Consider the following 10,482-nt stretch of genomic DNA (forward strand, 5'->3'; position numbering starts at 1 on the left):
CCAGTCTGCTGCAGACACCAGGGTACGCATCCTGCTCTGGAACTCCTCTCTCCCCACCCCCCAGCTGGCTCTGCATGGTGTGGTCACTATAGTTTGGAAAAGAGGAGGGAAAGCTGTCCCCTGACCTTTCCTCCTTCCAACCAGTGCTCTCCTGTTCTTGAACCCTCTCCCCTTATACCTGCTGCTCCCTTCCTGCAAGCACCTATGTTCCTCCCATGTGGCCTGAACCCCACTGGCAGCTGGGCAGGAGGGGAGGCGGGGACCCATGCAAGGAGAACTTGCCATGGCAGTCTCCCCTGATCCCTCACCTAGGGAAAGCATGCCACGGAGAGCCCCAGCAGAGTTGTAGGAATGGTTGGCAGTGCCACCCATCTCCCTGGGATACTGGGTTCAGTGATCCAGTGCAGGAACTTGAGCCTCCCACAGGCCGCCAGGGAGGGCATTTCAGTGGTCTTAAGCATGGCTGCTTCTGTCAGTCTTCCCAGCTCTGAGCCGGGCCTGCTGCCATTTACTCTCATGCCCACTAGCGTGTGGCAAGGGAGTTTGTAAAATCAATGCCTTCTTTCGGCTTGGGTGGGCCAGCCCCTGCCAGCTGCCTTCACTTCTGCCTGCAGCCCGGCCAGGCTGCCTTTTGCAAGGACCTGGAACAATGACGGTAGCATCAGCTGTTTTAATGCAGAGTTAGGCACACAATCCTTGCTAAAAATAAATACAAAGGAAAACCCCAAAGTGGCTAAGCTTATTTTAATACCTTTCATTTTCCTTGTTCCTGGTTCTTTTGTCTTCCTTTTGCTCCTGCTTACTGCATTTCACATCGGGCCCACCCTGGGTGCTGCCAGGGCTCCCATCTGTGTCCTGGACTCACAGCCCCATCTCGACCATCAGTGCCAAAAAAAAGGGAAGATGCTCTGAGAGACATGTAGAGTGGTGGGAAGAGCATTCCCACTCTGAGATATGGTAATTAGGAAGGAGCTTAGTAGCAGTGGGCCAGCATCTCAACACCCCACCACCCAACCCTCTGCAAGGAGCCCTTCCCATTTGCAACGCCCCAGCGTGAGACCCGGCGAGCAGGTGATGCTTGCTGCTCTTCGCCACGGCAGGGAACAGATCTGAGAGTCTTTGAACTCTGGGGCCCTATACTGCTGTCCAGGCTGGCGCACACCTTTGGGTCTCACACAGGAAGCAGCAAGTGCCCTCCCTTCAACCCCTGGGTGGAAGAAGCAGCTTCCACCTGCTAGGGATTCGCAGATTTTCTCTGCCTGCCCACCCAGCTCTCTGACAATGGCCCATGAAAGCCTACACAGGAAGATGGAACAAGAAGGCAAAGGCGGGAAGGGGGGGGCGGGGAGGGGAGAGCCCAACACCTGGACCCTCTCAGGGAGCTCCCGCCCACTCCCTTTCCCTCAGGGTGTGTTGCCTGTTCCTACTCCCTGTGTCTTGCCCTTTATGTTGGAAAGGAGACATTTTAGGTCCTGTCTTGTAGCAACCCTGGATTGTAATTCCCTCCCGCCATGCACTTCTGTGGTGCTCTGTTTGCTGTGGGGGCTTGTTGGATTCTGCAATCTCACTCTCACTACAAGCAGCTGCCACCGTCTCTGCTGGTACTCTCTATTCTCGTTTCCCTCTCAAAGCTTGCCCTTCTCAGGGTCCTCCCTGCAAGAGGTGGTGCCTGGGCGTTCTGAATCGGTCAGGCTGGTATCCTTGGCTGTTGGGTCTGTGTGTGGATTACGGGGAACACAGCTAGAATTCAGGCAGTTCTCTGAGTGTAACCTGGCCTTTACTTTCTGCCTGGCTTTTTCATGTGTCTTGGGGTAGGTGTGCAAGACCAAGGATGGTCTTCAGCTGAGGATGGGTGAATGGCTGGGGCCTTCTCCTGAGTGTGATGCCTGCTGAGGCAGGAGTGCCCCCTTCCAGACCTGAGGAGGTGATGTTTCCCCACTGAGGAGGAAGCTTCTGACCTGAGTGTAGCGTTGCTGGCCATCAATCGGGGTGAGGTTCCTCATTGCCATGGCCAAGTAGAACCTTGGCATGGTGGTGGTGATTTGGCACAAAAGGGGGAATGCTGTTTGGATTTCTTTCTGTACCAACAGCACCCCACAGGCATGTGAATGTTCCAGAACTCTGGCGGACCCCCTGTAGGAAGCGTGGCAAGCACCAGCTCCACAGCATGACCCAGTATAAGAAAGGCAAAGGGGCTCCATGTGCAGGGAAAGCGGTTCTGTGCTAGGAAGCAGAGTAGCTATGGTGGAATGACGAGGCTGGTTTTCCAGAAAAAGCTAAAACTGCAATAAAGATGGTGCTGCAGATACAGAAGAACGTTGGCTCTTGAGAGACGAGAGAAGGCAGGTGATCTAGTTTTAACCTTTACCTTCTGTTTTGTTATGAATAAAATCTTAAGGTTAAATAAATCCAAAAACTGTTGTGAGTTGACAGATTCCATCTCCCAAATGAGTCGGAGGCAGACTCTTAGTCCTTAGGCAGAAGCTCGGGAATCTGTTCACTGGGTGGTGGACTGCCCTGTACCCCACCACAAGCAGAAGAGGGAGGCAGCCCCGACAGACCACTGCTAGGGGCATCTAAGCTCACACTGGCATGAAAAACTATCCAATTAACTAAGCTAGCCTTGGTGCGAGGTGAAGAAGGGGGAACTGTCAGGAATTCTTATCTTCGCAAGGTTGGACATTCTTTCCTCCCTGGGTTGTAAAAGATCTGTGTTTTGGCCTGGACTGTCAGGGGGAAATTTTATAGCTGAGGGCTAATCTGAGGATGGAGGGGGAGGTCGACCACCTGCAACCCAACTGCCCGCCACCATTAGGAGAAACAATAACACCATTAATTACATCAAGCTGTCCAATGGGCAAGTGTTTATATGGACTATGGTAGTGAGGAACTGAAGCAAGCGTGGTTTACAGAAGCCAGTTTTGCAGTCACCCAAGTTTGCAAGCAGACAGTGGATGTCTTCCTAACATTCTTGTCCGCATATGTGTTTCCCCAACTGAACATTTGTTTTTATGCTCACCCTGAGACTTATGTAGACTTAAGGCCTGACAAAACTGACGCCATTTTCAGACCAGGCTGGGCAGGGCTTCAACACCTGTATGTGAGCTGGGTTAGTGGGAGAACCAGGCTGGGCTAACCAGCAGTACCCGTTGGTACATGCAGGAGCCAAAGCAAGTATAGGGTGGTTGGGCTATGCTGCAGCATTGGCTAGCCAGCACTGGGACTGAAGGAAAAATACTGTCAATCTAGACTGCAGAACCACTGCGAAGTGCCAGATCTGGTCCTGGGAGTGGCCCAAGTAGGGAAACTGTGGGCATTTTCCTCTTGTGTTGCAACTCCCACTGGTGAGCATGAGAACCAGGTCTGGGAGCAGGCCTGGCTAGACAAGCAGTGACATCCACCAGAATGAGTGTGGGCTGAAAAGTGGGGTCAGTTGGGTTGAGCTAGGCTTCAATGCCCATTGATGTGTATGAGACAGAATGGACCAGTCTGCTGCATATAGGAACCAGGGCTGGGGGTGGGCTTGGTGGGGATTATTGAGGGTTGCTGTAACTAGGCCACAGCTCCTGCTAGAATATGTGAGGGCCAAATGTGTGGTGGGAAGGGTCGAACTGGGCTGCAGCATCCATTGGTTTACATAAGAGATGGGGCTGAAATGGAACTGACCCAGCTATTACAACTACCAGTGTGTGCATAGGTTGATGTGGGTGAAGGACAGAACCATACCCTATTCTGGCAAGCACACACAAACTTCATGTCTAGGGTTACTTCAGAAGAGGTTTCTTTGGGGATCCCTCCAACTGAATTTCTGGACTCAGAACTCCAAACATGGGGAGAATCATAGGATCTGTGGTCTGGCCATAGAGTGTATGTGTCAGAACTGGGCCTACTCAGTGGGCTAAACAGAACAGTGGACAGCATACGCAGATGCACATGGAGGATTTGGCAGCCCATTGGAGCCTGCAGAGGACATCTGGTACCATAGCAGAGGAAGAAGGGCAGAACAAATTGGTCAACTACCCTAGCCAAGCTTGACAGCAAATATCTGGGTGAATGGAGACTCTGGGGTGGACTGTGTCAGCAGATGGACTTTGGAAAGACTTCCTCTTCCTTGGATCTGGGAGACTGACAGTAATTCAGAACTATCAAAACCACTTGAACAGAACCCTTGGACCATGCCCCACATCAGCGATCCTGGGATGACATTGGGTGACCGCCCCGCATTCCCAGGTACTGAGGTGGTTGGGAGGCTGGGTATGGCTTCTCTCCTTTCTGCCTTTCCCTCAGATACAAGAAGCAAAAAAAAGAAAATTTGGAAATAACAGTTTAACCTGCTTTCCCCTAAACCGTGACCCTTCTCACCCTAATCAACTATGTAAGGATAAAAACAAAACAAACAAACAAACAAAAACTATGATGCTATTTTGAATTTTGGGGCTGTCACAAAACCAGATGCTGTTTGGGAGGCTGGCGGTGGGAATGAATGTCGCTTGAACTCTGGATGTTGTAGGGGCTGCTGTGATCTGGGGAGGCAGGTCAGAATGGGAGGCTGAGCCCGCAGGTGGGAGCAGCAGCCATCAGCTCAACAGTTCATTAATGAACACCCGGACCCAGGTCATGCATAGGGTGGAATGTACCACACAGCTCTAAGTGCTCCAGCTCCTGGCCTGGGGTGCTTCCAACCAGGTCCACCCTGGGAACTATAAATGCCGGGGTGGGAGCTGTGTCCCCTCTGACTCTGGACTGCTGCCCACTGGGTGCAGCGAGGGAGGGGTCAGATGCCCTTGTCTTAAAGGGGCCCCAGTTGATGGGAGGGTGACAGGTGGGACAGGAGTTATGAAAGGCAGGGGTATGCTTCTTTATTTTCTTCTTCCTTTTTTAAAGATGAATTTATTTTCTATTGGAAAGACATATATATTTAGAGAGAAGGAGATACAGAAAAATAATCCATCTGCTGGTTCACTCTCCAAATGGCCACAACGGCCGGAGCTGAGCCAATCTGAAGTCAAGAGCCAGGAACTTTTTCTGGGTCTCCCACACAAGTACAGGGTCCCAAGGCTTTAGGCCATCCTCCTCTGCTTTCCCAGACCACAAGCAGGGAGCTGGATGGGAAGTGGAGCAGCTGGGACATGGACTAGCGCCCATGGGATCCTGGAAGAACAGTGAAGGGACAGGATTAGCAAATCAGGTCATTGCGCTAGGCCTAGGAGCATGCTTCTAACAGGAGCCCCAGGGGCCATCTGGAACTCCCTGGAGCCCAGGCTGCCTGCAGGGAGATACTCAGAGCCAGACACACTGACCCCAGGTCCAGGCTCCTGGAGGTGGTCATAAGGCATGAGTGGCAGAGCCAGAGCATGAATGGGGTCTCTGGACTCAGGGTGTAGCCCCTGGGGGATACCTGTCCCTAAGGCAGGAGCCCTCAGTGGCCCTCAATGTTCTGTCAGCTACAGACCACATGGGTGGCATGTCCTGACTGTCACCTGACAAAGGGAGAAGCCCTCCACTGGGTGAGGGCAAAGACTTAGAGACGCCAGAGAGGAGGTGCAGGCCATGTCCGTGGCCCCTGGAGTCCCTGGTGGCTTTATGGTCAAGACTCACAGTGTATGTCTCTGCAGAAGGCACCCAGGGCCCTGCCTGACAGATGGGGAAACTGAGTCCCCAGATAACGCAGCTTCTACCCTGGAGTCGGGGGGTGAGACACATTGTATGCACGACCTACCAGCGGCTGTCCTGTCCCCTCTCCCTGCTGCAGAGCTCCATTGCGGGGCCTGTCAAATCAACCAGGACACCGCAGTCACTCCCCAACACCCTCCTCAATGTAGAGTGGGCCAGGGTGGCTTCCCGCAGAGTCCTAGAGCCCCATGTGCTGGCCCCTCCAGCCTCCTGTGCCCAGGGAGCTCTGCCAGCTCGGGAAGTGAGTCCTGTCATGCCAAGGGCAGGGCAGGTGGGGCTGCAGAGCCAGTGGGTGTCCTTGAGTCTGGTGGGGGAGGGGCAGCTCAGCGTACCTGGGGTGATGACGGGGGAGGAGAGAGTCCTTCAAGTGAGCCGCCAGGAGCAGCCAGCCAATACACACTAGGAGGCAGGGTGTGCAGGAGGGAAAACCGAGGCCAGGCCAGGTCCCCAGGCCAGGTGGCGGAGTCCCGACTCCATGCAGGGGTGGATGTAGAGAGAATGAATGAACCCGGCTTGGAGACAGGTTATGTGAGCCCAGAGTACACAGCTGTCCTGGGCCCTATAGCCACCTTGGTCCAGGAAGTCCCGATTTTACAAAGGAATCTCTTCCAGGTCTCTCTCACTCTGTTACCAGGGTGACCGGCCTACAGCGAACTACTGGGAGAAGCCCGTGGTAAGTTTGTGCCCTCCCCACCACCCCTCACCATGTGGGTCTGAGTTTAGACTTGCCGGGCTCAGGGAAGTCTGCTCGTGAATCCCATCCTTGGACGGAGCGGTGACAATCTCACAGCCCAACAGGTGCCCAGCGACCAGGTACCTGGAAGGTAGAGATCTCGGCTCCCACCTCTTAGAACGTCACAACAAAGCCATCTGTATGACGTCATCCATGCCTGCTCTGGGAAAGTCCCTCCGCATGGTCTCCGGGGTGACTTTCACCACGACCACAGTGGATGTGGCGGGGCGGGGGGAGTCTCGGAATGCGCCCCAGGACCCAGAGCGAGGCTCCAGGGGAGGCCGGCACCTGCAGCTACCCTCATCCCGAGGTCACACAGCTACCGCACTCGGTTCTCCGGCCACTGGCCTCTGGCCGGCTCGGGCTCCGACCCATAGGGTACTCGGCCAAGAACCTTCCCGCGCGCCGCTCGGGCCAGCGTGCCGCGCTCGGCGGGGTCTCCGGGAGCCGGGGGCGCGGGAAGGGCCGGGGCGAGAGGGGCGCGCGGGAAGGGCCGGAGGGGGCGGCGCGCGGGCGCCCTCTGGTGGAATCCCGGGCCCCCGAAGTCCCGGAGGGGGCGACCACGGCCCCGTGGGCCCCGCGCGTCAGAGGCGACCGGGCCGCGCGTCCCCTTGTCTTCAAAAGGAACACGCCACACTTGTCGCCACACTCGAGCTTCAGGGGAACGGAGCCCCGGATCTGTGACACCAGCGAGGCGGCCTCGTGGCCGGGCCCTGAGGGAGGAACGGGCGGGGACAGCCGAGCGGAAATGGTGGCTGCGGTCACTCCGCGCCGCCCCCGGGGAGCTTGCCAGGGCGCGGCAGTCCGACCCCACCCGGTCCGGGACGGAGGGGACCGCCCAGCCCCGGGTCCCCAGGCGGCGCCCGTTTCGCCCTTTGTTTCCCTTTGTTCCGGCGGACATCCGCGAGCGGAGGGCAGCGGGGAGCGGCCCAGGCCCCTGGCGACCTTCGCCTGCGCCCACGCTCCTGCAGCGACCCCCCGGGCGCCTTCTCCCGGGAGGCGGAGAGGCTGCCCCAAGCAGCGAGGGCGACCCGGCAGGAGCATCAACCTCCAGCCCCTGTGTGTTTTTAATTTTATTTTCCTTGTTTCCGGGACCCTCGCGGTGGCGCAGCTCCCGGGCGGTGAACCCAGGACCGGGAGAGATGGTTCGCGTGCGCCAATCCCAGGGGTGCCTGCCCGGGGCGCCAACGCCGGGGGCTGCAGAGAGCTCAGAGCCCGACGCGGGGTGCGGGAGCTTGGGTGCGGTCCAGATGTCTGCTTCGACGCGGGGCCTGTGCCATGTCGGCTGTGGCTGCGCCGGGAGGGGACCTGCAGTGGCCTTCTGAGCCTGTGTGAGCCAGGAGGACGCCCCTCCCCACTCCTGCCCGGGGAAGTAGGGGCGCTGAGTCTGGTGCAGTTGCCCAAGGGTGTATACACGCGCGGTCCCCGTGTGCTGCTGTAGCGGACACTCCCTTCCAGGCCCTCGCTGATGGGGGAGAGGAGTTGTGGACAGAAACCCAGACCGTGGTCAGGGCACGCGTGAAGGGGTCCCCGCCGCCTTGGTGGGGTAAAGCTGGGTGAAATGAGCTGGGAGTCTTCCATCCCCGCGCAGAGGGCGGCTTGCTATCCTGTGTGCATTCAGTGCCCCACCAGCAACGAGGCCGGACTCTTGTGTGTCTTGTGGGGGGGAGACCCCTTCTCTCAGCCTCTGAGACATGCTCACTGGTGAGGACACCTCCTTCCCACCCCGTGCCAGGCCAGGGAGGGTCCTGGATGAGCTCCCCAAGTGCCTTGGGCCTGCCGGGGAAGCCCAATGATGCCACGGGCATGGTGTGGCAATCGCCTGTAGTAACTTGCCGGCTGGCTGGGTAAGCAAACAGCTTCCAGCCTTGCCAGCGCCCTGACCTGCGGCAGGAACCACAGGTGCACTGGCAGAGGCCTCGCGCATGCCCAAAAGGGACGGAGCTCCTCCTCCGGGGCTGACCAGCAACTGAATCCAACCCGAGTAGTCTAGACAACACCTGAGTCAGTGTGTGGGTGGGGCCTAGGCAGCAGGGTCCTGTCACTGCCACAGCCCCAGCCAGGGCAGTCCGGAGGGAGTGGGTGACCGCGGTGCTCACCCCGCTACTGTGCTGCAGCATTGCTAGACACAGCCCCTACCCAAGAGTTCCCCGGGCTGCAGGGCACTGCAGAAGGACCAAAATTAAATGGCCAGCTTTGCCTGGGTCGGCCTCTGCCCAGAGCAGAAAGGAATAGCGGGCCCCTCCAGCCCTGCCCGTGGTGGCTCACACAGCAGAGGTTGCCCCCAGACATGGAGGGCCCACGGGTGCTGGCCGGAGGCCCTAGAGACAGTGGCACCCTGTGGGGAGGCCGGTGTGCTGCTGCCAAGAACTTGGGGGAGAAGGGGTCCCAGAGAGGGAAGGGATTAGCGTGGGAGAGCCAGGCCTGATCACCAGGCACAGCCCAGCCGCAGCCACTGCACTGTGGCAGGTTCTTTTTTTTTTTTTTTTTTAAAGAAAAGATGTAATTTACGTGAAAGGCAAAGTTGCAGAGATCTTCCTCTGCTGGTTCATTTTCCAAATGGCCACAAGGGCTAGGCCAGAGCCAGGCCCACGCAGGTGCAGGGTGGCAAGGCTTTGGGCTCTCCTCAACTGCTTTCCCAGCCACAAGCAGGGAGCTGGATGGGAAGTGGAGCAACCAACTAGCCCCACACAGCCATGGTAACTGTTGGCCCCTTGTCTAGTTTTTTGTGTTTTTTTTTTTTTTTAAGGATTTATTTTTGTTGGAAAGGCAGATTTACAGAGACAAGGAGAGATCTTCCATCCACTGGCTCACTCCCCAAATGGTCACAACTATTGGAGCTGGATTGATCCAAAGGCAGGAGCAGGAACTTCTCAGTCTCCCATGCGGGTGCAGCCGTCCTCAGCTGCTTTCCCAGGCCACAAGCAGGGAGCTGGATGGGAATTGGCTGTTAAGGCTGTTCTGGCTGTTAAGGCCATTTGGAAAGGGAACCAGGAGATGTAGGAGTCTCTCCTCTCTGTGAATCTTCCTTTCCAACGAAAATAGATAAGAGAGAGAGACGGAGTGTGAAAGGGGTGGTTCTCTCAGTCCTGCCCACACCTGGGTCCTGATCAGCTCTGGCTGCACTTTCATGGCTTTGCAGAGGGCAGCTTCAGGTTTCTCTGAATGAGTCCAGCTGTGTGTCCCCGGCTGCGCTGGGCTTGCAGGAGGCATGGGTTGCACTGAAAGGGTGCTCACTCTCCCGACGGAATTTGCCTGGTCTCTTCCTGATTTGACAAATGCCCACTTGACAATTATATACTTGAAAGAGAGATGGCGCCTATCTGCTGACCCACTCCCCATATATCAGCCCCGCCTGATCCAGCAGCCCAGGATTTGGTCAAGCCAAAGCCAATAACCAGAAAGTCTCCATGTGGGGTAGATAGGACCCAAGCGCTTCAGCCATTGCCCACTGCCTCCCAAGGTGTTTGCAGGAAGCTGGAATTGGCACGGGAGCTGGACCCAAAACCCAGCACTCCTGTATGGGATGTGGGCATTTCTGTACCAAGCGCCTGTTTTTTGTGCACAAAATGAAGTCCAAAGGTACAAGGTGTGTGGCCAGGTAGGTAAGTGGAGCCTGGGCTGCAGGAGCAGATGTGCCCACGAGAGGGCGCCAAAGCCAGGCAGAGGCGGGCAGCCGGTGGTGAAGCCCAGGGTCTGACCCCCAGCTCCCGCGAGGCTCCGCTAAACATCGGGGCGCCTGCCAAGGGTCATACAGGCTGTGTCCCGCTCAAGGGCTCTGGCCGAGGCGGGGCTGAAACGCAGGCTGGCTGTGTCATTGGCACAGGTGCAGAAAGTACCTGCAGTTCGGGCAGCAAAGGCAGACAATGGGCCCTGCGCCGTGCAGAACCCGCTCCTGCAGAAAGCGCAGGACCCGGATGGGAAGGTGGGAGAGGGCGCCCTCTCCTGGCCACTGGGAGTCAGCGCTGTCGTTAGCCGCTAAGGTCACCTGTGATCAGGCTGTAATTGGGCTCCAGCCTTGGGGCCCCCACCTCGCACACACAGCCCTCACCCAGGGAAGGGTTGGCACAGCCCCT

This window comes from Ochotona curzoniae, unplaced genomic scaffold (genome assembly GCF_017591425.1).
Source record: "Ochotona curzoniae isolate NIBS_2020 unplaced genomic scaffold, NIBS_Ocur_1.0 scaffold_4683, whole genome shotgun sequence".
NCBI classification, from domain to species: domain Eukaryota; kingdom Metazoa; phylum Chordata; class Mammalia; order Lagomorpha; family Ochotonidae; genus Ochotona; species Ochotona curzoniae.